Genomic DNA, 7,028 nt, shown 5'->3' with positions numbered 1-7,028 from the left:
TCATTCGTACTTTCTTCCATTTGTTGGGGTGGCTTCTGAGGTTGAGTAAAATTCCCTTGAGGCCTATACTGATTCTGTTGACTTCCGCCCCATGAGAAGTTAGGATGATTCCTCCAGTTTGGGTTGTAAGTGTTCCCATATTGCGCATGTTGATTCATAGGACCTCTGTTTTGTTGCCCCACATAGTATATAGATTCAGGATTCGTGGGGCACATGTCAATCATATGACTGTCTCCGCATAGTTCGCAACAAATAGACATCTGCTGTACATGTTGCATTTGTTGTGTTGTCATTCTATTCATCTGATTTGCCAATTTTGCTATATCGGCTCTCATGGCGGAAAAGTCATCAAGCTCAATCAAACCGGCGGCCTTCTGTTTAATTCCCCTTCGTGAATCCCCCTCTCCTTGCCAATTATGGTCATTAGCAGTGAAATTATTTAGCAGGAGTTGTATTTCACTATACGGTCTTGCCATGCAACTACCCCCACAAGCTGAGTCAAGATTCATCTTTGATGCTTCATCTAACCCATCAACAAAAGTGTGACCCAATACCTCATCAGTTTGACAATGATGCGGGCAGTCTCTGAGTAGCTTCTTGTATCTTTCCCAAGCTTGACGAAGTGTCTCGCCATCCCGTTGTTGGAACCCAAGAATTTGGCTCCTCAACGACTTTGTCTTCTTAGTTGGGAAAAACTTGATCAGGAATTTCCTTGCTAGATCATCCCAAGTGTGGATAGAGTTCGCGGGCTCCTTTTGCAACCATTCTTTAGCTTCCCCCAACAGTGAAAAAGGGAATAGTGTCAGCCTGACATAGTCCTTGGAGACGTTCGGATAATTGTAAGTGTCCGTGATTTCCAAGAAGTTCTGAATATGCCTCTGCGGGTCCTCATGAGATAGACCCACATATTGTCCTGTGGACTGAATCAGCTGTACCATGTACTGTTTGAGTTCAAAATGCCCAGTGATATCAGGCTTCACAATAGCCTGAGTCATATTCGCAAGATTGGGCCTTGCGGCTTCAATTACCGGACGCTCTTCATTGCCTGCCATATCTATTGGCTGTGGTTGGATTGCGATGTCCAAATCTCTTTCTATTCTCGTTCTAGCTTCGTGTTCCCTTCTCACTCTATGTAGTGTTCGTTCGATTTCTGGATCAAGAGGAATGAGGTTGTTTGCACTTCTACTCCTCTGCATTCGAGAGTAAACCCTGCGTTGACACAAACCAGGCAAACTGAAAATTAAAACTTGAAAACAAATATCTAATAAAAGCTTAACTTAGTCACGTAGCTAATTTCTAAGTCCCCGGCAACGGCGCCAAAAACTTGTTGCGACCAAACACACTCACGCAAGTATACGCGGTCGTCAAGTAATAAAGTGACTAAAAGTCGGATGTCGAACCCACGAGGACTTATGATTAACTATTAACTAAATTAGACTATCCCAATTATCTAAACAAGAATTAAATCCAAAAATATTTTATTCTAAACTAATTAAATAAGAAAAATATAAATAATAAACTTTGAACAGAGAAAGAGCAGATTTTAATGATATCAATGTAATGAAAACGATCTAGGGTTATGGGCTATCTAACAATCCTATTGTATTCTTCAATTGAATTGACCGACTAATTTATCTAGCTTATTGGTTGACAGGGTTAATGCTCATAAGAATCTGTCGAGTTCTTACTCGCCTATTCAAGCTAACCTAACGCCTATATGTCTATGGAGTTAGAATCAACAAGAACGCATTTATAATATCATAAACGTCCTAAGGAATAATAGTCACCACCTCGCCAAAATCGTTACTCGTTTTTTTGCATTTTAGGATTATAAAAATTTCAACTTCATATATCATTAGTCAAGAAGCAATTTCCTACTACAAATCCACATCTGGTATGCTCAAATCTTTACATTAATTTCATATTTGATTTTCTTTTCTTCTACTTTTAATTTTTCTTTTAGGTTAGGGTTTAATACATGCCACAATCTCAAAATCATGCTTAATTGATGCTTATATATCCATGTGGGTAATTGTTTTCCATACCTAATGGGGGATAGGGTTATTAACTATACATGTTAATTGCATTAATTTTTGCACTTAGTGAAAGCCATAAGTTTCAAATATGCCAGAGCCAGTGTTGTTTGAATTTCGCGGACTATGGTCCGCGCTCTCTAATTTGTGAGAAGCTGAGTACGGTTGCATGTTCGCGGGAGCGGTGATTTTTCCGCGGTCCGCATTTGAACTTATGTGGTCACGTCCAAAAATTCGCGATCCGCGCTCATGAGTTGCAGGGAGTTTGGAAATTACTTCCGCGACCGCGTCTAGTTTTATGATGTCCACGTTTGATCTTTCGCGGCCGCGTCCCAAATTACGTTGTCAGCGAAAACCAATGTTCAGAGAGTTGGTAGTCTGATCCTAACTCATTCGCGGCGGCGCTCATTTTTACGCGGACCGCGCTGACCTTTTCGTGGACCGCACTCATTTTTACGCGGACCGCGCTGACCCTTCCGCGGCCGTGCCTCTTTTATGATGTCAGTGGAACCCTGTTTTGAGAAACCCCTTGATCATTTCATCTGTTTTCCTCTGCCAATTCATTGAACCATAATACTAATGATCTTTCACTAAATGTGTGTGCAGATAATGGTATGATCTCGTGGTGGTCCCGACAAATCCAAAGGGAGGGGAGAATCCTCTCGCGGCCGAGGCAAAGGGAAGCAGATTGCATCCTTATCACCTCAGAAGACTATTGGCAAAAAGGCACCACCTGTGAGATCTCAGGCTGACTCCTCGGACATTAGTGAATACCTCCCTTCCCGGGAGATTTCCGAGGAAGAATCTGAACAACAACCCGAGATGCAATCTCAACCTTTCCGTCTCATCGATCAACCCACCTCCGTATCTGAGCCGGATGATAGCTCAGACGGAAATAGTGAGACTTCAGCACCTTCTCCCTCACCTGCTGCAACTCTGGCCTCAACAGCTGCCCCTATTGACATTTATGATGAAGAAGAGGTTCCGTATGATGTTAGAGGAGTTGATACACATGAGGGAGGTTGAGTAGATCAAGGAAGTCGGCAGTGTGGCAAGATCGGTTTGTGAGTGAGAAGGCCTACCACAAATTTCGGGAATGGTGGCCACAAAGGACGCTCACCCTTGAGCGTCACTTCATAGAAAAAGACTTTCTCCCTCACAACCCGAATGTGAAGAGACAATTTGATGAAAGAGTGGGATGGAAATTCTTCACTAGCAAGTTGCCGGAAGCAAATGTGTACCTAGTCAAGGAATTTTACGCCAATGTTGCCCACATCAAAAAGGGCACCCATGTGACTAAGGTACGAAACAAGAAGATCCGGTTCGATGGCAAAACTTTGAATACATATGCCGGGTTTGATGATATAGACGATGTTCTATACATACAGAAGTTGGCATTAGATTAAGCAGGCCGTCCATGGTTAGCAGAGGTGATAGCCATACCAGGGACAACACCGCCCTGGCTTACACCGGGAGTCTCAATTGCCAGAAACACCCTTAGCTTTAAAGCAAAAGGGTGGTGAACCTTCGTCTGCAGCCGCCTTGATCCGTGTCTGCATGACAGTGACATTCCACTTTCCCAAGCGATCCTCATAGCATCCATCATGGCAGGGACCCGATAAATGTGGGGAACCTCAAGGCCCAGAACATATCCAAGGCAACCAGGAAGGAAGAATGGTCTTACCCTTACCCCAATTTCATCACTATGTACCTAGAGGATCAGTGGGTTGAGGGGAGACACTTTGACACAAAGGTGAAGCCGAAAAGGCCCTTCTCCTGGTACATCCTTTAGGGTCCAGACAACCCCAAGTCCAAGGGCAAAGCCACCACCTCCACTAGCCAGTCTGAAGAGCTAGGGGTAGTAGCCATTGGGTTCGTGCCTTCCACAGCCGAGTGGTCATCTGCTTCTATGCCACATCCATTCTCCAGGCCATCCACTTATATCCCACCATCAGTGCCTTCTTCATCAGCTTACCCTCAGACTGCACTGAGGGTAAATCAGACTTTGGTCGGCATAAACAACTGGATGCAGGTAGCTACATCAAAGCTATCTGCCTTATCCAGTGCAGTAGCAGCTCAGGCAGTTCCAGCACAACTCCAGATGCCTCCATCAGTGGAGGAGTCATTGAAGAGAATTCTTGAAAACCAAAAGAAGATTCTGGAGTCTCTGGGTGCGCATGAAAAGGTAATCAAGGAGTTGGGTAAACAGGTGAGGAAAGTGAAGAAGGGTCAAGAAGAGTTGAAGAAGGAGGTGGCGAAGCACACTTCCGCCGGCGATATTCCTCTAGATCTCCTTATGGGAGAGACTACCCCTGCAGCACAGACAGCTCAGCTAGCACAGGTACCAGAGCAGGAGGCTGACAGAGAGCCGGTGAGGAGAGTGGTGATACCCCAGACAGAGGACTTGGAGATTGAGCTGGAGGATCCCGAGGGAGGTGATGAGTCTGGCCAGCCACAGGACCCCACCAGGGACCCCATGCAGACATAGGCCTCATAGGGAGTTCTCTTTACTCTCTATCCCTCCCCTATTCTATTTCTGCTTTTAGCATTGAGGACAAGGCTAATTTTTATTTAGGGGTGGCCCTATTTTGATATGATGATTTTGATGATTGGTCTGTAATAACTTTGATACTATTTTTCTTTATTCTCTACTTATTGTACTTTCATTTTCGTACTTTTCACTTTTGGTATGTGTATAAAATTACCATTCCATGTATATATTCATCCCTATTTTGTGTATATTCATTTCAATCCCCTATTGTACATATTCAGTTTACTTTCTGTATTTTACTTTATAACTTCTTTTGTAATTATCCTTAATAGATTAGCTTCTTATTTCATTTAATAGTTTCTTTTTGAATTTGTAGCTTCTTTTTACAATTTTTCGTGATCAATAAACCTTTGGTTTTCTTAATGCCACGGTTCTTTCCAAAGGTGAAATTTGTGTGAACCGGGTGGCTCTTCCCAATGATGGATGGCGTGACAACCTTCTTAAGGGATTGAGTCTGTTTTTCTTTCTGTTTTGATATATAGTAGTAATGAATAAAAGTGTCTCAAGCAGGCTTCACTTGGTACCAACACATTTACCTTCGACTTCATGGTTAGAGACAAGTTGGTTGAAGAGATTAGCTCTAGTTGTGACCTTTAGACTCTTGAGTTGACAAAAACTATCATCAAGTGATTTTTGTGAGCCATCTGTGATCTTCAATCTTAGCTAAGGTTGTTGTGGTCCCTCGACTCTATTTTCTTTAAAAATCCAGTAGCTTGAGAGGTGAGGTATTGCATTGAAAGTCCAAGTCCCGTGCCAACAAGTCTAGAACTTGCCCCCGAATGTTTTTCTAGGCAAAATTCTAAGTGTAGCTCGACTTGAGAAGTGATTATAGGCTCTCCTTGGTTCCATGTGAATTAGAAAACTTCCATAGCCTACCACTATGATGTCCTTAGTCAACCCCTTTGAGCCTAAGCCTTTTTCATTCAATAACCACATTACAAGCCTTCATCCGTTCTATAATGACCCTCTCTTGGCACCCAATCTTTTCTTAGCATTCATGATGAACAATAGTCAAAAAAATATAAGTTTGGGGGAGAGACGAGGAATTTCAAAGTGATGAATGATGCAAAGAACAAAAGGAATTGATGAAAAGGAAAGGCAAAGAAAAGGATATAAAAATGATGTTAAAAAAAGGGAGAAGTAAGTCAAAAGAAAAGCAAAGGTTGAAAGGATTCAAGAAAACAATGTTGAAAGGCTTGGAATGATGAGAAAAGGAGAAAAATGATCGTCATAGAGAAGAAAGAGTGACAAAGCGTCTCTTTAGTTCCCCCAAGGAAGAAGAAAATGACTCAAAGAGTCAAGAAAGCATGAGCCGAATTGAGAAAATGGAGTGCTTAAGGAAAGATGATACCATCGTAGTTTATTAGGTCCGACCTGGATCCAAAAAGCCTTCATTACATCCTGCTAAAGCCCTATAGGATTTCAAGTTGAGTGAGCTTACATTAGTGGTGATTTACATGAGGGGCAAGCCTATGGTACTTAGAGCCGGACTTGTGGCATTCTTTTGAGAATGATGAGCGCACTTTTTTACAATCCCGGTTTTGAGTGTCACATTATTTAAGGTGAGATGAGCTCATGGAGAGTAGAGGAGAAAGAGTCTGGGATCCATGACGACCTACGTGAGAGCGAGGTTCCTTGATGAATTGAGTCAACTCTTGATGCTCTTGTGTCGCATTAGACCTATGAAACTCAAAAAGTTGTAGCATAATATTGTTGATAATGCATTTGTGTCGAGGGTAATTGTTAGTTCCAATTGATGTTTGAGGAAGTCACCTTAGGACAACTGAGATTTTCCTTTCTTTTTCTTACGGAGGTGGGAATTACCTTGTTTGCTTGAGGACAAGCAAAAGCTTAAGTTTGGGGGAGTTGACAATTAGGGATTTTAGCCTAATATTTGCTCTCTTTTGCTTAGGTTTTGGGTTAAAAAAATGCTAAAAGGTAGTCCCAAAAACTAACATAATGTGCTTGCTTGCAGGCTTTTGTCAAAATGAGGCAAAGAAGCCAAAATAAGCTCATGAAAGAGTCAAACTTGCACAAGCCAAAGGCTGAAACTGAACCGCGGACCGCGATGGAAAAGCGCGGTCGTGTAGGGTTCACCGCTGAGGCAGATAATATTCCGCGGTCGGCGAGATAGAGGTTCAGAGAAGCTGCAATCCAGAGAAAATACCACTGTTGACCACGCTACAACAGCACAGCCGCAAAACTAGTGGCACCGTCGCGAGGGAAATTACGCTGACAGCAAGAATCGAGGTTCAGAGGCCTTGAAATCTTGGCTCAAACAAAAAATGCGGCCCACGTTTACATTACACGGCTGTGAAGTTACCAGACGCAGATGGGGTGGAAATTTCGCTGGGAGCGTGATAAAAGGACCACAGACTTGGTAAGTAAAACCTAATTGAAGAACATGGTCCGCGAACATAATACGCGGCCGCGATTGAAGCTAA

Source organism: Nicotiana tomentosiformis, chromosome 10, assembly GCF_000390325.3.
Source record: "Nicotiana tomentosiformis chromosome 10, ASM39032v3, whole genome shotgun sequence".
Taxonomy (NCBI): Eukaryota; Viridiplantae; Streptophyta; class Magnoliopsida; order Solanales; family Solanaceae; genus Nicotiana; species Nicotiana tomentosiformis.
This window is presented reverse-complemented; position numbering follows the sequence as displayed.